The sequence below is a fragment of the Scyliorhinus torazame genome, chromosome 2, assembly GCF_047496885.1.
Source record: "Scyliorhinus torazame isolate Kashiwa2021f chromosome 2, sScyTor2.1, whole genome shotgun sequence".
NCBI classification, from domain to species: domain Eukaryota; kingdom Metazoa; phylum Chordata; class Chondrichthyes; order Carcharhiniformes; family Scyliorhinidae; genus Scyliorhinus; species Scyliorhinus torazame.
This window is the reverse complement of record NC_092708.1, coordinates 187,067,289-187,093,347: the sequence shown is the minus strand read 5'-3', so window position 1 is coordinate 187,093,347 and position 26,059 is coordinate 187,067,289. Positions and strand designations below refer to the sequence as shown.

At 52.4% G+C, this 26,059-nt stretch overlaps 1 protein-coding gene and 1 long non-coding RNA gene across 2 annotated transcripts in view; one reads left to right on the top strand and one right to left on the bottom strand.

Annotated features, from left to right (window-relative positions):
• LOC140394224 (eIF5-mimic protein 2) overlaps nt 1-26,059 on the top strand; it is a 150,772-nt gene that overhangs the window by 26,169 nt on the left and 98,544 nt on the right. The gene's annotated exons all lie outside the window — the stretch shown is intronic.
• On the bottom strand, nt 15,566-25,960 carry LOC140407830 (uncharacterized). The gene is made up of 2 exons (XR_011939831.1): nt 25,916-25,960; nt 15,566-16,375 (listed from the first exon to the last, which is right to left on the bottom strand). It is a non-coding gene; the product is annotated as an uncharacterized lncRNA (long non-coding RNA).

Genomic DNA, 26,059 nt, shown 5'->3' with positions numbered 1-26,059 from the left:
CGTCTCGCAATCACCTCCGTATCAGCCGTTCGTCCCGTCTTTCGCCTGGATTTTCCTTGTTCTCTGCTCCTGTAGATGCCACGTTTGTTATTGTTTCCCGTGCCCTCCTTCCGGCTGTCATTCTCTTGCCTCCCCACCACGTCACTGGTTCCCCTCTTGTGGTTCCCACAGTCAGTAAGAATGAACAACAACACCTCCTCCATAATAGTCCTCAATACCGGGGACCCGCAAGGCAGCGTACTTAGCCCCCTACTCTACTCCCTGTACACACACGACTGCGTGGCAAAATTTGGTTCCAACTCCATTTACAGGTTTGCTGACGATACTACAATAGTGGGCCGGATCTCGAATAACGACGAGTCAGAATACAGGCGGGAGATAGAGAACCTAGTGGAGTGGTGCAGCGACAACAATATCTCCCTTAATGCCAATGTAGCACAATCAATTACTCACGAGACGAGACGAGATTAAGTCAATCAAAGGCTTTATTAAGCAGACTTGTTCCCCAGCAGCTCAGTTACAGAATGCGGCTGCTGGGAGAACCTGGGTTCTTATACTCCGCCTTACTGGGCGGAGCCAGCAGGCGGCAGATCCAATCAGGACCCAGTGTCTGTCTACCAATAGCCTCTTGGCATCACAGGTACCGTACTACCCCTAATACATACCACCACAGCCAGCAAAACTAAAGAGCTGGTCATTGACTTCAGGAAGCAAAGTACTGTACACATCCCTGCCAGCATCAACGGGGGTGAGATGGAGATGGAGATGGTTAGCAGTTTCAAATTCCCAGGGGTGCACATCTCCAAAAATCTGTCCTGGTCCACCCACGTCGACGCTACCACCAAGAAAGCACAACATTGCCTATACTTCCTCAGTAAACTAAGGAAATTCGGCATGTCCACATTAACCCTTATCAACTTTTACAGATGCACCATAGAAAGTATCCTATCGGGCTGCACCACAGCCTGGTATGGCAACTGCTCGACCCAAAAACCGTAAGAAACTTCAGAGAGTCGTGAACACCGCCCAGTCCATCACACAACCCTGTCTCCCATCTATTGACTCCATCTACACCTCCCGCTGCCTGGGGAAAGCGGGCAGTATAATCAAAGATCCCTCCCACCCGGCTTACTCACTCTTCCAACTTCTTCCATCGGGCAGGAGATACAGAAGTCTGAGAACACACACGAACAAACTCAAAAACAGCTTCTTCCCCACTGTCACCAGACTCCTAAATGACCCTCTTATGGACTGATTTCATTAACACTACACCCTGTATGCTTCATCCGATGCCGGTGCTTATGTAGTTACATTGTATATGTTGTGTTGCCCTATTATGTATTTTCTTTTATTCCTTTTTCTTCTCATGTACTTAATGATCTGTTGAGCTGCTCACAGAAAAATACTTTTCACTGTACCTCGGTACATGTGACAATAAACAAATCCAATCCAATCCAACCCAATCACTAGAGGGCATGACTAACAGAGGTATAAAAGCAACTCATTCTGCTCGCCGGCCTCTTTTGGGTGTAATGTGACGAGAGGATAGGACTGTAGATTAGCTCAGAGTGTTAGTGTAGATAAACATAATTACTGTATGTTTACTCACTGGGGAATGTGATGCTGTTATCAGGTTTACTTGTGGGGGGAGAGGTCCGAACAATAGCGAGACAGACTGTTTGGCGCCAGGGGCGGGGGTTATTGGGGTCAGCATGGTACAGCTGACTCTCGGAAGTGCAGTGGGGGGTGAGCAGGTGTTAAACTGGTGCTTGGCCTGGGGGATGAGGTTCTTGTGGTGTGGGGGGGGGGGGGGGAGACTGCTTTGCTGACGGGGGGAACTATTGTCAGGGAATGAATGTGAGATCAGGAGCGGGTGGCGCGGGCCCAGGGTTGGCCCAAATAGGATGATGGCTAGTCGGCATGTGGGGGGCAGGTGGAAGCCCCCAGTCCAAGCTGATTATGTGGAATGTGAGAGGACTGAATGGGCCAGTCAAAAGGGCTCGCGTGTTTGCGCATCTGAGGGAACTGAAGGCAGACGTGGCTATGCTACAGGAGACGCATCTAAAGGTTATAGATCAGACGAGATTGAGGCAGGGTTGGGTTAGCCAGGTGTTCCACTCAGGGCTGGACTCAAAGACTAGGGAGGTAGCAAGTTTGATTAGTAAGCGAGTGGCATTCGAGACGGGGAGAATCGTGTCAGATAGGGGGTAGGTACATAATGGTGAGTGGGAGGCTGGAGGGTGTACGAGTGGTGCTCGTGAACATATATGCTCCGAATTGGGACGACGTGGAGTTTATGAGGCGGGTGTTAAGTAAGATCCCGGACTTAGAGTCGCATAACTTGATCATGGGGATGTCTTTAACATGGTCATTGATCCAGACTTGGATCGGTCATTATCGAGGTCAGGGAGGAGGCCGGCTGTGGCAAAGGAATTGAAGGGCTTTATGGCACAAATGGGGGGTATAGATCCATGGAGATTTATACGGCCGAGGGAGAAGGAGTTTTCTTTTTTTTCCCACGTTCATAAAGTTTACTCTCGTATTGACTTTTTTGTTCTAAGCAGGGCGCTAATACCGAGGGTGGTGGGGACGGAATACTCGGCAATTATAGTCTCGGATCATGCCCCACATTGGGTGGACTTGCAGGTTGGCGAGGAGCGAGGGCAACGTCCGTTATGGAGCTTGAATCTGGGGGGGCTAGCGGATGAAGCAGTCTGCGGGCGGGTGAATAAGTCCATTCAGAACTATCTGGAAACTAATGACACGGGAGCGGTATCTGCGGCGACGGTGTGGGAAGCTCTGAAGGCGGTTGTTAGAGGAGAGCTAATTTCGATCCGGTCCCATAGGGAAAAAGGGGAACGGGCGGAGAGGGAGAGGTTAGTGGAGGAGATACTCCGGGTGGACAGGAGATACGCGGAAACCCCAGATGCGGGGCTCCTGAGGGAGCGGCGGAAGCTGCAGGCGGAGTGTGAGTTGTTGACCACAGGGAAAGCAGGGATCAGTTGAGGAAGGTAAAGGGGGTTGTTTATGAGTACGGGGAAAAGGCGAGTAGGCTGTTGACGCAGCAGCTTAGGAAGAGAGAGGCGGCCAGGGAGATTGGTAGAGTAAAGAATAGGGACGGGAACATGGTCTTGGACCCAGGGGGGGTGAACAAAGTTTTAAAAGAATTTTGCAGTAGACTTTATGAGTCGGAACCCCCGGCTGGTGTTGAGGGGATGAGGCAATTTTTGGATCGGTTGGAGTTCCCGAGGGTGGAGGAGGACCTGGTGGAGGGGCTGGAGGCCCCAATTGAGATGGGGGAAGTTATTAAGGAGCTGGAGGGTATGCAGTCGAGTAAAGCTCCGGGACCGGACGGCTAACCGGTGGAATTTTATCAGAAGATCTCAGAGATACTGAGCCCACTGCTGGTTAGGACGTTTAACGAGGCTAGAGAGAAGGGAATCCTCCCGCCAACAATGCCGCAGGCCTCGATTTCACTTATTCTTAAACGGGAGAAGGACCCTGAGCAGCGTGGGTCATATAGGCCGATATCACTTTTGAATGTAGATGCCAAGTTGTTGGCGAAGATATTGGCCACTAGGATAGAAGGCTGTGTTCCGGGGGGGTGATAGGGGAAGACCAGACAGGATTCATTAAGGGCAGGCAGCGCAAGGCTAATGTGCGGAGACTTCTAAATGTTATTATGATGCCCTCAGAGAGAGGAGAGGCGGCGGTGGTGGTAGCGATGGACGCGGAGAAAGCCTTTGATCGAGTGGAGTGGGAGTACCTGTGGGAGGCGCTGGGAAGATTTGGGTTTGGAGAGGGCTTTATTGGCTGGGTGCGGTTACTTTACCAGGCGCCTGTAGCGAGTGTATATACGAACCGGCTGGGGTCGGGGTATTTTAAATTACATCGAGGGACGAGGCAAGGGTGCCCCCTCTCCCCGTTATTGTTTGCTCTAGCTATAGAGCCACTGGCCATGGCACTAAGACCTTTGAGGAACTGGCAGGGGCTGGTTTGGGGGGGTGGGGGGGAGGGGTGGTGAGCATCGGGTCTCGCTCTATGCTGATGATTTGCTCTTGTACATCTCGAACCCGGTGTAGGGGATGGGAGAGGTCGTGCGGATCTTGGGGGAATTTGGCAGTTTTTCGGGGTATAAATTGAACATGGGGTAGAGCGAAATTTTCGTGATCCAGGCTGGAGGGCAGGAGGAGAGACTGGAGGAGCTGCCACTTAGAATGGTGGGGAAGAGCTTTCGCTATCTGGGAATCCAGGTGGCTCGGAAATGGGAGGCACTGCATAAGCTTAATCTATCCTGGTTGGTGGGCAGCACGGTGGCGCAGTGGTAGCACTGCAGTCTCACGGTGCTGAGGTCCCAGGTTCGATCCTGGCTCTGGGTCACTGTCCGTGTGGAGTTTGCACATTCTCCCCGTGTTTACGTGGGTTTCGCCCTCACAACCCAAAGATGTGCAAGGTAGGTGGATTAAACATGCTAAATTGCCCCTTAATTGGAAAAAATGAATTGGGTACTCTAAATTTTAAAAAGAAAATCTATCCCGGTTGGTGGAGCAAATGGAAGGGGACTTCAAGAGATGGGACATGCTCCCGCTATCATTGGTGGGGAGGGTACAGACCTTGAAAATGACAGTCCTCCCCAGATTTCTGTTTGTTTTTCAGTGCCTCCCCATCTTGAAAAAGGCCTTTTTCAAGCGGGTGAATAAGATCATCTCGGGCTTTGTATGGGTGAATAACACCCTGCGGGTGAAGAGAATGTGGTTGGAGTGCAGTCGGGGGAGGGTGGATTTGCGCTGCCGAACTTCTGCAACTACTACTGGGCGGCTAACATCGCCATGATTCGGAAGTGGGTAGTGGGGGAGGGGTCGGCGTGGGAGCGGTTGGAGGCAGCATCATGTAAAGACACCAGTCTGGGAGCATTGGTTACGGCACCTCTGCCGTTCTCGCCGGCCTGGTACTCCACGAGTCCGGTGGTAGTGGCGGCTTTGAGGATCTGGGGGCAATGGAGGAGGCATAAGAAGGTGGAGGGTGCGTCGGTCTGGACCCCGATTTGCAACAACCACAGGTTTGTTCTGGGCAGGCGGGACGGCGGGTTCCAGAGCTGGCAGACGGCAGGAATTAGAAGGATGGGGATCTAATTATAGACAGGAGCTTTCCCAGCTTCAAGGCGCTGGAGGATAAATTTAAACTGTCGCCAGGGAATGGGTTCAGATACTTGCAAGTGTGGGACTTCCTGAGAAAGCAGCTGCCGGCCTTTCCGCTGCTGCCGCCGCAGGGGATACAGGATGATAGGGTAGTGTCCGGTACCTGGGTGGGGGAGGGGAAAGTGTTGGATATCTACCAGGAGCTGTTGGAGGCGGAGGAAACCCCGGTGGAGGAGCTTAAGGGCAACTGGGAGGACGAGCTGAGTGGGGAGTTAGAGGCAGGTCTATGGGCGGATGCCCTAAGCAGGGTCAATTCCTCCTCTTCATGTGCCAGGCTTAGCCTAATACAATTTAAGGTCGTCCACCGGGCACATATGACGGCGGCGAGGATGAGCAAGTTTTTCGGGGTAGAAGATGGATGTGTGAGGTGCGCGGGAAGCCCAGAAAACCATGTCCACATGTTCTGGGCATGCCCGAAGCTTAGAGGGTTTTGGCAGGGGTTTGCGAAGGCAATATCCACGGTGCTAGGAACTCGGGTGGTGCCGAGTCCAGAGATAGCGATCTTTGGAGTGTCAGAAGATCCGGGAGTTCAGGGAGTGAAAGAGGCCGACGTCCTGGCCTTTGCCTCCCTAGTAGCCCGGAGACGGATCCTTTTCATGTGGAGGGACTCGAAGCCCCCGAGCATCGAGACCTGGGTTAGTTACATGGCTGGGTTTCTGAGTCTTGAGAAGATAAAGTTTGCCTTAAGAGAGTCTATGTTGGGGTTCTCCCGGAGGTGGCAGCCGTTCGTCGATTTTCTCGGGGAACATTAAAATGTCGGCAGAAGCAGTGTTCCAAAATGGGGTTGGGGGGGGGGGGGGGGCGGGTGGATAGGTGTTAGATGGTTGTGGTGTGTGAAGATCGGGTCGGGTGGGGAAATGTTTATTTTACCGTGTTAATGTTTTTGTTTTTGTTATTAAAAAATTTGCAAATATTTTAACAAAAATATATATTTTTAAAACATAGTTACTGTATTTAGATCTTGTTAACCTTATTGCTAGTATCGATATTAAAGTAAAGAACTCACAAAATTATTGTTTTAGTTACTCAATAAATCTTTTGTTATTACTAGATAACTTCGAGTCTTTCTCATCAAGATTCAGAAAATCTCGTCAACAACAGTATTAAGTAACATATATTACATTCAGTAGTATAACATGTACCAGCAGAAGTGTAATAAAACATTGGCTACTTGTTTATTTGTTTGTTGGCCACAAACAGGTCCCGGAACAGTCGGGTGAATGGCTCCCATGTTTTGAGGAAGCCATTTTCTGACCCTTGGATGGCGAATTTGATTTTCTCCATTTGGAGAAATTCCGATAGGTCGGACAGCCAGTCTGCAGCTTTAGGTGGTGCTGCTGACCACCAGCCGAGCAGGATTCTACAGTGGACGATCAGGGAGGCAAAGGCAAGGGCATCTGCCCCCCTCCTCATGAAGAGATCTGGCTGATCTGATACCCCGAAGACCGCCAATTTCGGGCATGGCTGAGACTTCCGGCTGCGGCTATGCGGAGCTAAGCCGCACGATTCGGCAGCTCCCGCTATTACGGACTTTCGGGCTCATTGGAGGAGCCCCAACGGAATTTTTTCGAAGACAACCCGTGGGGAAGGGAAGAGAGAGGTCCCCCTCCAACTTTTATGGACCGGACCAGAAGTGCAACGGCCAAAAAAGCGGCATAGGAGCAGCGGGAGAAGCGAGGGGGAAAAAAAACAAAATGGCGGCTGCCGGGGACAAAGCGGAGTGCGGGCCGGAGCTGCAGGAGTTCATCAAGCGCTGCTTCGAGGAGCTGCGCAAGGAGATGCTGGCGCCTATGCTGTCGGCAATTGAAGGACGAGGGATGACCCAGAAGGCCTACGAGGTAAAGATCCAGGAGGTGCAGAAAAAAGTAAATGAGAATGAGGACGAGATCTTGGGCCTGGCGGTGAGAGTGGAGGAGCACGAGGCGCTGCACAAGAGGTGGGCGGGAAGACTCGAAGACCTGGAGAACAGGTCGAGGAGAAAGAATCTGTGGATCCTGGGTCTCCCAGAAGGAGTGGAGGGGGCCGATGCCGTGGCATACGCGGGCACGATGCTCGAGGCGATGATGGCCGCGGAGGCCCCTTCGAGGCCGCTGGAGCTGGACGGGGCACACCGGGTGCTGGCGAGGAAGCCCAAGGCAACTGAGCCGCCAAGGGCGATGGTGGTGAGATTTCACTGGTTCACGGACAGAGAGTGGGTCCTGAAATGGGCCAAGAAGGAGCGGAGCAGCAGGTGGGACAATGCAGAGATCCGAATATACCCGGACTGGAGCACGGAGGTTGCAAAGCGGAGAGCGGGTTTCAACCGGGCCAAAGCGGTGTTGCACCGGAAAGGAGTGAAATTCGGAATGCTGCAGCCAGCGCGACTGTGGGTCACATACAAGGACCAACACTATTACTTCGAAACGCCTGAAGAGGCGTGGACCTTCATACAAACCAAAAGGTTGGACACTAACTGAGGGTTTGTGAGGGTGGGGGGGATGTTTTGGGGTTTGATGTGTGATGGTTGTTGTATATAGGGGGTCAATCACGCACAGGAAATGTTACACGGGCTGGGGGAGAGAGACAAGGCCGCGACAGGAGCTGCGCCAAAGGGGGCGGGGCAGGCTTTGGAAAGCGCGGGTTTTTTTCCCGCGCGCGGGAAGAAAGGCGGGAAGGGGAACGAAGGAACGTATATTGATTGGGAGACTCCCACACGGGGAGGTCAAAGGGACGGCGGGGGAAGCCGGGGTCAGCAGGTGTCAGCTGACTTACGGGAGTGATATGGGGGGAGCAAAAAAGCTAGACAGGGGAGGGGGGGGGTTGCTGCTGCACTGGCCGAAAGGGAATGGGACACAGAAGAGATGGTCGGGACGGGGGTCCCCCGGCTGGGGGACTGGAGGGTGAGGGAGACGCGGACACGGGACTGGCCCAGAAAAGGAGATGGCTAGTCGGCGGGGGAGGGGGGGTGAGAGCCCCTCCAATCCGGCTGATAATGTGGAACATGAGGGGCCTGAATGGGCCGGTGAAGAGGGCTCGAGTGTTCGCGCACTTAAAGGGACTGAAGGCAGACGTGGTTATGCTCCAAGAGACACACCTGAAGGTGGTGGACCAGGTCAGGTTAAGAAAGGGATCGGTAGGACAGGTATTCCACTCGGGACTGGACGCGAAGAATAGAGGGGTGGCAATATTGGTGGGAAAGCGTGTGTCATTTGAGGCCAAGACTATCGTAGTGGATAATGGAGGGAGATATATGAAGGTGAGTGGTAGGTTGCAAGGGCCGTGGGTGGTGTTGGTAAATGTATACGCCCCGAACTGGGATGATGCTGGATTCATGAAGCGCATGTTGGGGCACATTCCGGACCTGGGGGTAGGAGGCCTGATAATGGGAGGGGACTTCAATACAGTGTTGGACCCAGCACTGGACCGCTCCAGATCAAGGACTGGAAAGAGGCCGGCGGCGGCCAGTGTGCTTAGTGGGTTTATGGATCAGATGGGGGGAGTGGACCCATGGAGGTTTGCAAGACCGCAGGCCAGGGAATTTTCTTTCTTCTCCCACGTGCACAAAGCCTACTCCCGGATAGATTTTTTTGTTCTGGGCAGGGTGCTCATCCCGAGGGTGGAGGGGACGGAGTATTCGGCCATAGCCATTTCGGGTCACGCCCCGCACTGGGTGGAACTGGGGCTGGGAGAGGAGAGGGACCAACGCCCGATGTGGCGGCTGGAGGTGGGACTGCTGGCAGATGAGGTGGTGTGTGGGAAGGTGAGGGGGTGTATCAAAAGGTACTTGGAGGCCAACGACAACAGGGAGGTGCGGGTGGGGGTGGTATGGGAGGCGTTGAAGACGGTGATCAGGGGAGAGCTAATCTCCATCAGGGCTCATAGGGAGAAGACAGAGGGCATGGAAAGGGAGAGGTTAGTGGGGGAGATTTTGAGACTGGACAGGAGATACGCAGAGGCCCCGGAGGAAAGATTACTTGGGGAAAGACGACGGCTCCAGACGGAGTTTGACCTGTTGACCACAGGGAAGGCGGAGGCACAGTGGAGGAAGGCGCAGGGGGCGACCTACGAGTATGGGGAAAAGGCTAGTCGGATGCTGGCACACGAGCTCCGTAAGAGGATGGAAGCGAGGGAAGTAGGGGGAGTCAAAGATGGAAGGGGAGCCACGGTTCGGAGTGCGATGAAAATAAACGAGGTATTCAAGGCCTTCTATGAAGAGCTGTACAGATCCCAGCACCCAGCGGGGGAAGATGGGATGAGACGATTCCTAGACCAACTGAGATTCCCGAGGGTGGAGGAGCAAGAGGTGGCTGGTTTGGGGGCACCAATTGGGTTGGAGGAGCTGAGCAAGGGTTTGGGGAGTATGCTGGCGGGGAAGGCCCCGGGACCGGACGGGTTCCCGGTGGAGTTCTACAGGAAGTACGTAGGACTGTTGGCCCTGCTACTAGTGAGGACCTTTAATGAGGCAAGAGAGGAGGGGACCCTGCCCCCGACAATGTCGGAAGCGACAATTTCTTTGATCCTAAAGCGGGACAAGGACCCACTGCAATGTGGATCGTACAGGCCGATCTCGCTCCTCAATGTGGATGCTAAGTTGTTGGCAAAAGTGCTGGCCACGAGGATCGAGGACTGTGTCCCGGGGGTGATCCACGAGGACCAGACGGGATTCGTAAAGGGCAGGCAATTAAACACTAATGTGCGGCGGCTCTTAAACGTGATAATGATGCCATCGGAGGAGGGAGAGGCAGAGATAGTGGCAGCTATGGACGCGGAGAATGCCTTTGACCGAGTAGAGTGGGAGTACCTCTGGGAGGTGCTGCGTAGGTTTGGGTTCGGGGGGAGGGTTTATCAGTTGGGTTAAGCTCCTTTACAGAGCCCCGGTGGCGAGTGTGGTGACGAACCGGCGGAGGTCGGAGTACTTTCGACTGTACCGAGGGACGAGGCAGGGGTGCCCCCTGTCCCCCCTGTTGTTTGCATTGGCGATCGAACCCTTGGCCATGTCATTGAGGGAGTCTAATAAATGGAGGGTGGTGGTCCGAGGGGGAGAAGAGCATCGGGTGTCGCTATATGCGGATGACCTGTTGTTGTACGTGGCTGATCCAATGGAGGGGATGGTGAAGGTCATGCAGACTCTAAGGGAGTTTGGGGTGTTTTCGGGCTATAAGCTCACTGTAGGGAAGAGTGAGCTCTTTGTATTACAGGCAGGGGACCAAGAAATAGGGATAGGGGACCTACCGCTGAGGAGGGCGGAGGGGAGCTTTCGGTATCTGGGGATCCAGATAGCCAGGAGTTGGGGGGCCCAACAGAAACTGAATCTGACGAGGTTGGTGGAGCAAATGGAGGAGGACTTCAAAAGATGGGACATGTTACCGCTCTCGCTGGCGGGTAGAGTGCAGTCGGTCAAAATGGTGGTCCTCCCGAGGTTTCTGTTTGTGTTTCAGTGCCTTACCATCGTGATCACCAAGGGCTTTTTCAAGAGAGTAGGTAGGAGTATAATGGGGTTTGTGTGGGCGAATAGGACCCCGAGGGTAAGGAGAGGGTTCCTGGAACGAAGTAGGGACCGAGGAGGGTTGGCGCTGCCAAACCTAGGGAGCTACTTCTGGGCAGCAAATGTGGCGATGATCCGCAAGTGGGTGATGGAGGGAGAGGGGGCGGCATGGAAGAGGATGGAGATGGCGTCCTGTAAAGGAACGAGCCTGGGGGCGTAGGTGACGGCACCGCTGCCGCTCCCGCCGACAAGGTACACCACGGGTCCGGTGGTGGCGGCAACGCTAAGGATCTGGGGTCAGTGGAGATGGCACAGGGGTGCAATGGGAGCCTCGGTGTGGTCCCCGATCAGGGGTAACCACCGGTTTGTCCCGGGGAGGATGGACGGGAGGTTCCAGAGCTGGCATCGGGCGGGGATTAGAAGAATGGGGGACCTGTTCATTGACGGGACGTTTGCGAGCCGAGGGGCACTGGAGGAGAAGTTTGAGATACCCCCGGGAAATGCTTTTAGATATATGCAGGTGAGGGCGTTTGTGAGGCGACAGGTGAGGGAATTCCCATTGCTCCCGGTACAAGAAATTCAAGATAGGGTGATCTCGGGTGTATGGGTCGGGGAGGGCAAGGTGTCGGCGATATACCAGGAGATGAAAGAAGAGGGGGAAGCGCTGGTAGAGGAGCTGAAGGGTAAATGGGAGGAGGAGCTGGGGAAGGAGATTGAGGAAGGTCTGTGGGCTGATGCCCTAGATAGGGTTAATTCCTCCTCCTCGTGTGCCAGGCTCAGCCTGATACAATTTAAGGTGGTCCACAGAGCGCACTTGACGGGGGCGAGGTTGAGTAGGTTCTTTGGGGTGGAGGACAGATGTGGAGGGTGCTCAGGGAGCCCGGCGAACCATGTCCATATGTTTTGGTCATGCCCCGCACTGGAGGGGTTCTGGAGAGGAGTGGCGGGAGCAATATCTCAGGTGGTGAAAGTCTGGGTCAAGCCAAGCTGGGGGCTAGCAATATTTGGAGTAGATCATAGATCATAGAATTCACAGTACAGAAGGAGGCCATTCGGCCCATCGAGTCTGCACCGGCTCTTGGAAAGAGCACCCTACCCAAGGTCAACACCTCCACCCTATCCCCATAACCCAGTAACCCAACCCAACACTAAGAGCAATTTTGGACACTCAGGGCAATTTAGCATGGCCAATCCACCTATCCTGCACATCTTTGGACTGTGGGAGGAAACCAGAGCACCCGGAGGAAACCCACGCACACACGGGGAGGATGTGCAGACTCCGCACAGACAGTGACCCAAGCTGGAATCGCACCGGGGACCCTGGAGCTGTGAAGCAATTGTGCTATCCACAATGCTGCCCCGCAGTAGTGGACGAGCCGGGTGTGCAGGAGGCGAAAGAGGCCGGCATTCTGGCCTTTGCGTCCCTAGTAGCCCGGCGAAGGATCTTGCTAATGTGGAAGGAGGCGAAGCCCCCTAGCGTGGAGACCTGGATAAACGACATGGCTGGGTTCATAAAGCTGGAGAGGATTAAGTTCGCCTTGAGAGGGTATGCGCAGGGGTTCTACAGGCGGTGGCAACCGTTCCTAGACTATCTCGCGGAGCGTTAGAGGAAGGTCGGTCAGCAGCAGCAGCAACCCAGTGGGGGTGGGGGGGACGTCCTGGGAAGGGGGTGGGGGGGGGTGGGGAATGGGGGATTGCTTGGGGGGGTGGATGAGCAAGAGACAACATGAAGGGTTGGGGAAACTGGCACATGCGGGAGAGAGCCAGTGTACAAAGCTATGTAAATATACCATTTTGCCATGTATATATCTTGCTCAGTGCGATTTCTTGTTATTTTGTTACAGGGGGGAGGGGGGGGGGGGGTTATTGTTTGTAAGGGAGAAAAATTGTGTTAAAAAAACTTTAATAAAAAAATTTAAAAAAAATAAAAATTGGGGGCATGGCTCCACCCTCATCCCCACCACATTGGACATTACTTCAAAGAAGGCTGTCCAGTACCTAGCAAGTCTGGGGCAAGACCAGAACATGGGGGCATGGTTGGCCGGGCCTCGTTGGCATCGTTCACATCTGTCCTCCACCTCCGGGAAGAACCTGCTCATTCGGGTTCTGGTCAAGTGAGCTCTTTGTACCACTTTTAGTTGCGTTTGGTTGAGTCTTGCGCACGTGGAGATGGAGTTGACCCTATGTAGTGCTTCGCTTCAGAGTCCCCAGCCTACTTCGAACCCCATGTCTTCCTCCCATTTCCTCCTTGTCGTTTCCAGTACAGTGTCGGCCCTCTCTATCAGTCATTCGTACATGTCGCTACAGTTCCCTCTACCTAAGATGTCTGCGTCCAGGAGTTCCTCGAGTAGCGTCTGTCGCAGTGGTCGCGGGTACGTCCTTGTCTCCGTCCGTCGGAAGTTTTTAATCTGCAGGTATCTGAGTTTGTTGCCCTCAGCTAGCTGGAATCTCTCCATCAGTTTGTCCAGTGTTGCGACCCTACCGTCAGTGTCTAGGTCCCTGACTGTCAGTGTCCCCCCATCCTGTCTCCACCTTTTAAAGGTGGCATCAATGAGTGCTGGCGTGAACCTGTGGTTATTGCAGATGGGGGCTTTGGCAGACATTTCGGTCAGGCCGAATTGCTGCTGTAATTGGTTCCAGGTCTGGAAGGTGGCTACCACCACTGGGCTGCTGGAGTGTTTGTTGGGTGGGGATGGGAGTGTCGCCGTGGCAAGGGCCTGGAGCGAGGTCCGCCTGCAGGAGGCCTCCTCTGCGTGCACCCACTCGGCTTCTGGCTCCTTAATCCATCCCATTAATCTTTCTGCTGTCACTGTGGTAGTACTGTAGGTTTGGGAGGGCTAACCCCCTGGGGAGGGCTGTTTAGCACAGGGCTAATTTGCTGGCTTTGAAAGCAGACCAAAGCAGGCCAGCAGCATGGTTCGATTCCCGTAACAGCCTCCCCGAACAGGCGCCGGAATGTGGTGACTCGGGGCTTTTCACAGTAACTTAATTTGAAGCCTACTTGTGACAATAAGCGATTTTCATTTTCATTTCACTAGACTTTGTTTTCTGTAGGACCTTCTTTGGGATCCTAGTATTCTTCACCCCCCCCATACAAATACCATGATTAATTTGTCCAATGAATTGAAAAAGGCCTTGGGGATATAGATCGGGATGGATCTAAGTAGGAAGAGGTACCCGGACAGTACGTTTGTGTAAATATGTATAACCTCCGACCAGTAGATGTCAGGCACGTAATAACACATGACACTGTAACCTGGGGGGATGTCTAGAGGAGAAATCGTTGTGGTCAGTCGTGTTTGTATTAATTCCAGTTGATAGCATTAGTTTCCTACCCACAGTTTATTATACTATAATAAAATTGACTAGTCTTGAACTAGATGTTCTTTAGTACGCCGACTCAGCAATTGTCTCTGTATGAGAACATAACACCCCTTTGTCGTCATTGCCCTCTTAGTGGACAATTGAGAGGCTGGTGGAATTCCTAATGGAGGAGTTTAAGAAACAAGACAGATCGCTGAGGACCTGGCAAAGGCAATTGAGGTGGCAGTGGCACCCTATTCATGTAATTTTGGACAAGGTGGAACAACAGCTGTCGGCACAGGGCTCGACGATCGGAAGGTGGAGGAGAAGGTCACGGAGCATAGTAATCAGAATGCCTCTTTTTTTTAAATTTAGTGTACCCAATTCATTTTTTTCAATTAAGGATCAATTTAGCATGGCCAATCCACCTAACCTGCACATCTTTCGGGTTGTGGGGGTGAAACCAATGCAAACACCGGGGGGGGGTGCAAAGTCCACAAGGACAGTGACCTACAGCCGGGATCTAACCTGGGACCTCGGTGCCATGAGGCAGCAATGCTAACCACTGCACCACCGTGCTCAGAATGCCTCTTTGGAGGCATGGGTAGCTTTGTGGGCAGAGGGTCAGAAGATATTGAAGGCCAAGGCTGATGACCTGGAGAATCACTCCAGACGCCCGTATCTGAAGATCGTTGGGCTGCCAGAGGGCATAGAAAGTGCGAGTGCCACAGATTATATGGCAAAGATGTTTGGGAAGCTGGTGGGGGAGGAGGTCTTCGTGAACCCTCCTGAAGTGGACCGTGCCCATCGGTCATTGAGACAGAAGCCCAAGTCTGGGGAGCCGCCATAGGCGATTATTGTCTGCCTCCACCCACAGATGCTTGGATAAGGAGAAGATCCTGAGGTGGGTGAAGGACAGTCGAGAATGTAGTTGGGAAGGCCATCCCATCAGAATTTGTCAGGACGGGGACTCCGATCGTGAGGTATAGGTGGAGGTCGCACGTTGGGTGGCTCCTGCTAGATTTCCGTTTCGGCCCTTTTTGCCCAGTTTTGGTGGGATTGTTTTGAATGATCAGATGTTGGAAGGTCTGAGGAGGTTGTAGAATGTCGAAGTTCCAGAAGAAGAATCGGGGAGGGGGGGGGGGGGGGGCGAGGAAATGTTGGGGAGTGTTTGTTCGTCGGGAGGAGCTGCTCCCATTATGGTGGGAAAGCTGACTGAAGTGGTGTCAAGGGAATTTGAGCGACTGTTCTGCAAGCACCGACATGTAACGGAAAGAGATTATGGCCTCATTCAAGGAGTGGGTAGATGAGATTCTTGCCCCGATTAAAGCGGCTTTTATTACGATGTTGTCGGAGGCGCAGGAGCAAGGAGTGTTGTAGAAGAAGGTGGAGGAGGCACCGTGTCAGCACAGAGACCAGTTTGAGGATCGTGGGACTGTCTGAGGGGGTGACGGGCTGGAGGCCGATGGAGTACGTTGTGGAGATGTTCACTAAATTTATGGGGGAGGAGGAGGACCCCGCCTGTTGTGTTATGTACTCTGGGATAACACAGGCTGCAACTCGATGCAGCTTTGACCAAAAGATACTCCAGACTTTGAAGTAAGTGCAATGTGATTTATTGAACCATTAGCACAGTTCTCTATGAGTTCGACTCTCCTGCTAATCTTGCTATAGTAACTCAGTCTAACTGACCAGTCTGCTCTAACCCACATGGTGGGTGTGATGCTTCTGATCTGTCCCTGTCCTACTCTCTAAGTGTCGCCTGTGGGAAGAGACAGAGCATGTGTGCCCTGTCCTTTTATATGGGCTGTGTAATGCCCCCTTGTGGTAGTGTCACCTCTGGGTGTCTTGATTGCCCATTGGTCGTGTCCTATTCTATGTGTTCATTAGCTGTATGTCTGCATGTCATGACGTCTCTGGTGCTCCCTCTAGTGTTTACTTAGTCGTAGTGTATTTACATTAACCCCTTGTATATTTACAGTGATGCATTTCACCACATCCCCCTTTTTTCGTGTTACATATTTTCTGTACAGTGTTAAAGAAAAATTGAACAAAAACAGGTAAATAAGTGATGACATGTACAAGTTATGATGACTGTGATGACTACACAAGATCAAAGAATAGTTATGATAACATTGAGGATTATACAATACCAAATAATAGTTCTGATGACGTTGAGGATTATACAATACCAAATAATAGTTATGAGTCCAAAGTTCATGAATTTACACGGTTGTGTGGCTTTCTTGTGCTGTTACGGAAGTGTCGATGTTGATGTCGTCATTCCCTTGTGAACGCCATCAGTGTCCTGGTGTTTACGTAACCAAGAAGCCATCAGGATGTTTTCAGATGGTCAAATCACTTCATTGACTGAGGTGGACTCTTTTTTTTTATGCTTGTGGCAGCAATTCTTTTTTAAAAAATATATTTATTAAGATTTTTTGACAACACAATTTTTTCCCCTTACAAACAATACCCCCCCCCCACCCCCCCGTAACAAAATAACACAAAATTGCACTGAGCAAGATATATACATGGCAAAATGGTATATTTACATAGCTTTATACACTGGCTCTCGCCCGCACGTGCCAGTTTCCCCCACCCTCCATGTTATCTCCCGCTCATCCATCCCCTCAAACAGTCTCTCGTTCCGCCACCACCGGGCTCGTGGTATACTTTGATGGCGAGAACGGCAGCGGTGCCGTCACCAACGCCGTTGGTTCCTTTCCTTTACAGGACGCCATCTCCATCCTCTTCCATGCTGCCTACTCTCCCTCCATAACCCACTTGCAGATCATCGCCACATTTGCTGCCCAGTAGTAGCTCCCTAGGTTTGGCAGCACCAACCCTCCTCGGTCCCTACTGCGTTCCAGGAACCCTCTCCTTACCCTCGGGGTTTTATTCGCCCACACAAACCCCATAATACTCCTACTTACTCTCTTAAAAAAGCCCTTGGTAATCACGATGGGAAGGCACTGAAACACAAACAAAAACCTCGGAAGGACCACCATTTTGACCGACTGCACTCTACCCGCCAACGAAAGCGGCAACATGTCCCATCTTTTGAAGTCCGCCTCCATTTGGTCTACCAACCTCGTCAGATTCAATTTGTGTGGGGCCCCTCAACTCCTAGCTATCTGGATCCTCAGATACCGAAAACTCCCCGTCGCCCTCCTCAGCGGTAGGTCCCCTATCCCTCTTTCTTGGTCCCCTGCCTGTAATACAAAAAGCTCACTCTTCCCTACATTGAGCTTATAGCCCGAGAACTCCCCAAACTCCCTCAGAGTCTGCATGACCTCCACCATCCCCTCCATTGGGTCCGCCACGTACAACAGCAGATCATCCGCGTATAGCGACACCCGATGCTCTTCTCCCCCGCGGACCACCCCTCTCCATTTATTAGACTTCCTCAGTGCTATGGCCAAGGGTTCAATCGCCAATGCAAACAACAGGGGGGACAGGGGGCACCCCTGTCTCGTTCCTCGGTACAGCCGAAAGTACTCCGACCTCCGCCGGTTCGTCGCCACACTCGCCACCGGGGCACTGTAAAGGAGCTTAACCCAGCTAATAAACCCTCCCCCGAAGCCAAACCTACGCAACACCTCCCAGAGGTACTCCCACTCTACTCAGTCAAAGGCCTTTTCCGCGTCCATAGCTGCCACTATCTCCGCCTCTCCCTCCGACGTCATCATTATCACGTTTAAGAGCCGCCACACGTTAGTGTTTAATTGCCTGCCCTTTACGAATCCCGTCTGGTCCTCATGTATCACCCCCGGTACACAGTCCTCAATCCTCGTGGCCAGCACTTTTGCCAATAACTTAGCGTCCACATTGAGGAGCAAAATCGGCCTGTACGATCCACATTGCAGTGGGTCTTTGTCACGCTTCAGAATCAAGGAAATTGTCGCCTCCGACATTGTCGGGGGCAGGGTCCCCTCCTCTCTTGCCTCGTTAAAGGTCCTCACTAGTAGCAGGACCAATAGGTCCACATACTTTCTATAGAACTCCACCGGGAACCCGTCCGGCCCCGGGGCCTTCCCCGCCTGCATGCTCCCCAGACCCTTACTCAGCTTCTCCAACCCGATTGGTGCCCCCAAACCAGCCGCCTCTTGCTCCTCCACCCTCGGGAACCGCAGTTGGTCTAGGAATCGTCTCATCCCCTCTTCCCCCCTCGGGGGCTGGGATCTGTACAGCTCTTCATAGAAGGCCTTGAATACCTTGTTTATTTTTGTTGCACTCTGAACCATGGCTCCCCCTCCATCTTTGATTCCCCCTATTTCCCTCGCTGCTGTCCTCTTACGGAGCTGGTGTGCCAGCATCCGACTGGCCTTTTCCCCGTACTCGTAGGTCGCCCCCTGCGCCTTCCTCCACTGTGCCTCCGCCTTCCCCGTGGTCAACAGGTCAAACTCCGTCTGGAGCCGTCGCCTTTCCCCAAGTAATCTCTCCTCCGGGGCCTCTGCGTATCTCCTGTCCACTCGCAAAATCACCCCCACTAACCTCTCCCTTTCCATGCCCTCTGTCTTCTCCCTATGAGCCCTGATGGAGATTAGCTCTCCCCTGATCACCGCCTTCAACGCCTCCCATACCACCCCCACTCGCACCTCCCCGTTGTCGTTGGCCTCCAAGTACCTTTCGATACACCCCCTCACCTTCCCACACACCACCTCATCTGCCAACAGTCCCACGTCCAGCCGCTACAGTGGGCGTTGGTCCCTCTCCTCTCCCAGCCCCATTTCCACCCAGTGCGGGGCATGGTCCGAAACGGCTATGGCCGAATACTCCGTCCCCTCTGTCATGATATTCAAACACACACATTATGATAGACACACCAACAGACAAATCAGAACACACAACACCACAACCAATCACAGACAAAGACAGGAAACATATAAAAGCACAAACACGACACCTGGTGGACAGTATTTAGCTGGAGACAAGGACAAGGACAGACCTGCTACACGACACACTCAGGGAGACAGCACGTGCAGAGTATCCAGAACGAACTGTATATAAGAGTTAAAATAAAATTGAGTGTACCACATACAACTGTGTTGGCTCATCTGTGCACCAGAGCACCCAACACCACACCCTCCACCCTCGGGATGAGCGCCCTGCCCAGAACAAAGAAATCTATCCGGGAGTAGGCCTTGTGCACGTGGGAAAAGAAAGAAAATTCCCTGGCCTGCGGTCTTACAAACCTCCATGGGCCCACTCCCCCCATCTGATCCATAAACCCCCTGAGCACCTTGGCCGCCGCCGGCCTCTTTCCTGTCCTTGATCTGGAGCGGTCCTGTGCTGGATCCAGCACTGTATTGAAGTCCCCTCCCATTATCAGTCCTCCTACCTCTAGGTCCGGAATGCGCCCCAACATGCGCTTCATGAGTCCAGCATCATCCCAGTTCAGGGCGTATACATTTACCAACACCACCCACGTCCCTTGCAACCTACCACTCACCATCACATATCTCCCTCCATTCTCCACTACGATAGTCTTGGCCTCAAATGACACATGCTTTCCCACCAGAATTGCCACCCCTCTATTTTTCGCGTCCAGTCCCGAGTGAAATACCTGACGTACCCATCCCCTTCTTAACCTAACCTGGTCCGCCACCTTCAGGAGTGTCTCTTGGAGCATAGCCACGTCTGCCTTCAGTCCCTTCAAGTGCGCAAACACTCGAGCCCTCTTCACCGGCCCATTCAGGCCCCTCACGTTCCACGTTATCAGCCAGATTGGAGGGGCTCTCACCCCCCCCCCCCAGCCATCTCCTTTTCTGGGCCAGACCCGTGTCCGTGTCTCCCTCGCCCTCTGGTCCCCCGGCCGGGGGACCTCCGTCCCGACCACCTCTTCTGTGTCCCATTCCCTTTCGGCCAGTGCAGCAGCAACCCTTCCCCCCCCCCCGCCCAACCCGGCTAGACCCCTGTCTAACTTTTTTGCTCCCCCCATATCACTCCGGTAAGTCAGCTGACACCTGCTGACCCCGGCTTCCCTCACCATCCCTTTGACCCCCCGTGTGGGAGTCTCCACATCAATATACGTTCCTTCGTTCCCCTTCCCGCCTTTCTTCCCGCACACGGGAAAAGAACCCCGCGCTTTCCAAAGCCCGCCCCGCCCCCTCTGGCGCAGCTCCTGTCGCGGCCTTGTCTCTCTCCCCCAGCCCATATAACATTCCTTGCGCGTGATTGACCCCCTATATACACAACCATCGTACTTTAACCCTCAAACACCCCCCACCCTCACAAACCCTCAATTAGAGTCCAACTTTTCAGTTAGTATAAAGGTCCACGCCTCTTCGGCATTTCGAAGTAGTGGTGTTGGCCATTATGTGTAACCCACAGTCACGCTTGCTGCAACATTCCAAATTTCACTCCTTTCTGATGCAGCACCGCTTTGGCCCGGTTGAAACCCGCTCTCCGCTTAGCGACCTCCGTGCTCCAGTCCGGGTATATTCTGATCTCTGCGTTGTCCCACTTGCTGCTCCGCTCCTTCTTGGCCCATTTCAGGACCCTCTCTCTGTCCGTAAACCGGTGAAATCTCACCACCATCGCCCTTGGCGGCTCATTTGACTTGGGCTTCCTCGCCAGCACTCGGTGCGCCCCTTCCAGCTCCAGCAATCCCGGAGAGGCCTCCGCGCCCATCAGCGCCCCGATCATTGTGCCCGCATATGCCGCGGCGTCAGCCCCCTCCACTCCTTCTGGGAGACCCAGGATCCTCAGATTATTCCTCCTCGACCTGTTCTCCAGATCTTCGAGTCTTCCCGCCCACGTCTTGTGTAGCACCTCGTGCCGCTCCACTTTCACCGCCAGGCCCAAGAACTCGTCCTCATTCTCACTCACTTTGTCCTGGATCTCCTGGATCTTCACCTCGTGGGCTTTCTGGGTTGCCCCCAGTCCTTCAATTATTGCCAACATAGGCGCCACCATCTCCTTACGCAGCTCCTTGAAGCAGCGCTTGATGAATTCCTGCATCTCCTCTTTGTCCCCGGCCGCCACCATTTTGCTTGTTTTCCCTCTCTTCTCCCGCTGCTCCAATGCCACTTTTTTGGCCGTTTCGCTGCGGGTCCGGTCCACACATGTTAGTAGGGGACCTCTCTCCTCACTTCCCCACGGGTTGACTGTGAAAAAAGTTCCGTTGGGGCTCTTCTATCGAGCCCGAAAGTCCGTTTTTGCGGGAGCTGCCGAATCGTGCGGCTTAGCTCCGCATAGCCGCAACCAGAAGTCCCGTGGTAGCAATTCTTGATGACATCTTTCCTGAAAGCTGGTTTGCTTGTCCGTAGTGTAGCAAACTTAAATTGGTAAGATGCGTTGACATGCCATGGTTTGTTTGCACTCTCACCACTGTTCTGAGCTGAGCAGTAACATTGTCCTTCATGGGCAGAGTCGTACCATGTCATACCAGTTGTTGTTCTATTGTTGTTGTCATTGTTGTTATTGACGTGCTTGTTGTTGTGTTTGTTGCCTCTGGTACACTTCTTGTTGTTTTTCTAGGTTTTGTTGTGTTTGTTTCGAGTCCTTCACAAAGTTACTTGTGTCCTTTGTGGCATCTGCTGTTCCATTGAGCGTGCCGTCTCTGATTCCTCGGCGCTCCCCGTCTGGAGTCATGTCCGGTTCACTTGAATCATCTTTGGCTTGACGACGCTCCCCGTCTGGAGTCATTTCAGGTTCTCGTGGAGAGGCTCGAGTAGATGAGGTTTGAATTAACGTGATGTCACTGGAGTCACTAGTAGCCTCACTTTGATTGTCGAGTGCCTCTGTATAGACCAGCTGAGACCTGTCAGTCTCGCTGAGATGTCGCACATCTTGTATGGGAATTGTGAATCCTTTGTCACTTGTCGCACATACAGTGGGTAGACCTTCAGTGTCTTCTTGTCGGTTAGATGAGCTGGCTAGACCGTCAGAGTCTTCTTCTGGTGGCTGAAATAATCTGGGTGGACTGTCATAGCCTTTTTGTTGTTCACGTGAGCATGGTAGACTGTCATAGTCACCTTGCTGTGCACTTGAGCGTGGCAGACTTGCATCGTCTGCTGCTGGTTGCTCAGAGAAGGTTGCTAGACCTTCATGGTCTTGTTCGAGGGACCAACGACCCAGGCCATTGCGTGAACGCATGTCTCTATGGTCACGGTGGGGTGAGCGTAGCACTTGACCCCAAGCTTCCGGGTGAACAACCCTAATGGTGGGCAGTCTGCGGAGCAGTGGCTGAGGAGGCCACAACTCCCACATTTGTGACTTTGGACGGCTCCGCCACTGGTGTAGATGGAGTGGCCATTCTTGCAAATACCACACCCACTCCGATGTTGGCTTTGTCGTGTCAGCAATCATAAATAGACGGGGGTAGTGAGGGGAAGAGTGAGGTATATATAGTACTCTCCCCCAGAAAGGTAAGCGGAGGGGCAAGGAAAGAAAGGGGAGAGAGAGCATGGGCCGCAGCAGGAGGAGGATCATGGCGGCACAGGAGTGTGGAGCACCGTGAATGGGCTGTGACGGGAGACTCCTGTACAGCTGCTGGGTGGGAGGATAGGGGAGCGAAAGTAGGTCTTCAGCCCAGAAGGGGCCTAGCAAATACACAGTGCATACTCCCACCCTGGGACGACCACGCTAATGGAAAGCAGGCGCTGGGGTGTGAGGTCTTCAGCTCGGAAGGGGCCCAGTAAATACACTGTCTACCAGATCCCCACCCTGAGACAAGGACACCTGATGGAATAAGAAAAAATGCTTTGCCCTCGCTGAAAGGCAGTTGTAGATGGATGGGAGGACCAGGCTGTGCAGGGCTCTCAGCCCGTGAGGGCCCCAGCAAATAAGCAGTCCAGAGGGCTCTGCTCCCACCCTACTCTTGGAAATCGCCCTCTTCTCTCCCCTACCCTCCACCCTGCTTTCTCCAGTCAGACAGTCAACTCAGCAGCAAACAAGCACCGGGAACAGGCAGCAAAATGATGAGCAGCAACAGAGAGAGAGAGTAGCAGCAGCCATTCTCCACCACTGCAACAACTCCATAACTCCAAAGTCTGCACTTTGAGTGCCTGCTTCGGATTGGCCATGCAAAATTATCCCTTAGCGTCCAAAGATGTGCAGGTTACGTGGGGTCAGGGATCATAGAATCTTTGAACTTACAGTGCAGAAGCAGGCCATTTGGCCCATTGAGTCTGCACCAGCCCTTGAAAAGAGGACCCTACTTAAGCCCATACTGCCACCCTATCCCTGTAACCCAAGAACCCCAGCTAACCTTTTCAACACTAAGGGCAATTTAGCCTGGCAATCCACCTAACGTGCACATCTTTGGACTGTGGTAGGAAACCGGAGCACCCAGGGGAAACCCACGCAGACACAGGGAGAAAGTGCAAACTCCACACAGTCACCCGAGGCCAGAATTGAACAGGATAGGGCGGGGCAGTGGGCCTAGGTAGGGTGCTCTTTTGGAGAGTCTGTGCAGAAGGAGGCCATTGGGCATTGCACCGTCCGGATTCTATGAAACAATCAACTGGTCATTATCATATCCCTGTTTGTGAGAGTTTGCTGACAGTAAAGCACTTTAGAATGTCTTGTGGCCTTAAAAGGGGCTGTATAAATGTAAGATGTACTTTTTGTGTTTAAGCCCTCTGCCTCAGAGAGTGGAGGACGTAGAAACCATTGTGTATCTTTACAGGGAAAGTTGAATAAATACTTAAAGCAGGGAAAGAGCAGAGGCACAACCTGTGAATTTAATATTTGGACAGAATGCTATGCTGAGGACCTGATGCCAACAGCTTGTGTGGATACAGTGATTAACACCTCAAGTAGTAGTTGTTTCCACAAACAGCTTGATTGCCCATTTTGTGAGATTGATGGGTTAGGTGGATTGGACATGCTAATTGCCCCCAGGGTTTCCATAGATGTACAGGTTAGGTGGGGTTATGGGGCTAGGATGGGGGAGTGGGCCTATGTGGGGTACTCTTTCAGAGAGTCAGTGCAGACTTGATGGGCTGAATGGCTTCTTTCTGCACTGCAGGGATTCTATGATTCTGAAGAAAGATTTGGATAGAAATTGTCCCATTGGGCAGATGCAGCATGGGTTAATGAAAGGCAGGTCATGTTTAACTGATTTACTGGAATTCTTTGAGGACATTACGAGCACAGTGGACAACGGGGAACCGATAGATGTGGCCTGGATGTGGTGTATCTGGATTTCCAGAATGCATTCGACAAGGTGCCGCACAAAAGGCTGCTGCATAAGATAAAGGTGCACTGCGTTACAGGTAATATGTTAGCATGGACAGAGAATTGGTTAACTAACAGAAAGCAAAGAGTGGGGATAAATGGGTGTTTTTCTGGTTGGCGATCAGTGCTCATGGTGTGTCTCAGGGATTAGTGTTGGGACTGCAATTTTTTTTTTCAGAAACATTTAGAGTACCCAATTATTATTTTTTCCAATTAAGGGACAATTTAGCATGGCCAATCCACCTAACCTGCACATCTTTGGGTTGTGGGAGTGAAACCCACGCACACATGGGGAGAATGTGCAAACTCTACATGGACAGTGACCCAGGACCAGGATTCGAACCTGGTCCTCAGCGCCAGAGTCCCAGTGCTAACCACTGCGCTACTTGCCGCCCCGGGACTGCAATTATTTACAATTTACCTGATTTGGAGACCAAATATGTGTCAAAATTCACAGATGACACTAAGGTGAGTGGACACAAAGTCTGCGGAGGGGTATAGATAGTTTAAGTGAGTGGGCAAGGGTCTGGTAGATGGAGTACAATGTTGGTAAACGTGAGGCCATCCATTTTGGTAGGAATAACAGCAAAAGACCACTATTTAAATGGCAAACAATTGCAGCGTGCTGCTGTGCGGAGGGACTTGGGTGTCCTTGTGCATGAATTGCAAAAATTTGGTTTTAAGGTAATTAAGAAGGCAAATGGAATCTTGTCCTTCATTGCTAGAGGGATGGAGTTTAAAAATAGGGAGGTTATGTTGCAGCTGTATAGGGTGCTGGTGAGACCACATCTGGAGTACTGTGTACAGTTTTGGTCTCCTTACTTGAAAAAGGACATACTGGAGGGGGTGCAGAGGAGACTCACTAGGCTGATTCGAGAGTTGAGAGGATTGGCTTATGAGGAGAGACTGAGTAGACTGGGACTATACTTATTGGAATTTAGAAGAATGAAGCGAGATCTTATAGTAACACATAAAATTATAAAGGGAACAGATAGAACATGCAGTGCAGAAGGAGGCCTTTCAGCCCAACAAGTCTGCCATCAAGATAAGGTATAAGCAGGGAGGTTGTTTCCACTGGATGATGAAACTAGAACGAGGGACCATAACCTCAAACTAAGGCAGAGTAGATTTAGGACTAAGTTGAGGAGGAACTTCTTCACCCAAAAGGTTGTGAATCTGTAGAATTCCCTGCCCAGTGAAGCAGTTGAGGCTACTTTGATAAATAGATTTTTGAGCAGTAAAGCAATTAAGGGTTATGGCGAGCAGGCAGGTAAGTGGAGTCCACAAAAAGATCAGCCATGATCTTATTGAATGGCGGAGCATGCTCAAGGGACCAGATAGCCTTCTCCTATCCCTAGTTCTTATGGACATGAAGTGCAAGTTGTGTTTCTCTCCACAGATGCTGCCAGACCTGTTGAGTTTTTCCAGCACTCTCTGTTTATGTCTTGGGTCTCCAGCATCTACAGTATTTTACTTGGATAGACTGTGGGGCCAAGGGTTGCATGCAGAGCAACTACCATCTCACTGAAGGGCAGCAGGACAAACTAGAAGGGCGGAGTGGCCTCCTCCTCTGGCTATCCAGATGGAGGAGTGAAAGCAAAATAAAAGGCTACACAGTTGGATGCTACTTTTTCTACAGCAATAAGTTAGAAGGGCTTTGCTCATGTCTTTACTGCCTTGTGGTGCTACTGGACTGAGCAGCAGGAGCATACAGCCTGCCTTGCTGCAACGCATTGTTCAATCACACTCCACTCACCCCTACCTCTGACGCATGCGAGACGCCGTATTTTTTTCAAGTTTTTATACGTCAACAGTCAAGCTATGCGGAGCGACGTCAGGCGCCGGCGGGCGCAACCAAAGGGATAAACCGGAAAGGGCGGACAGTCAGCGCGAGATAAAACAAAAC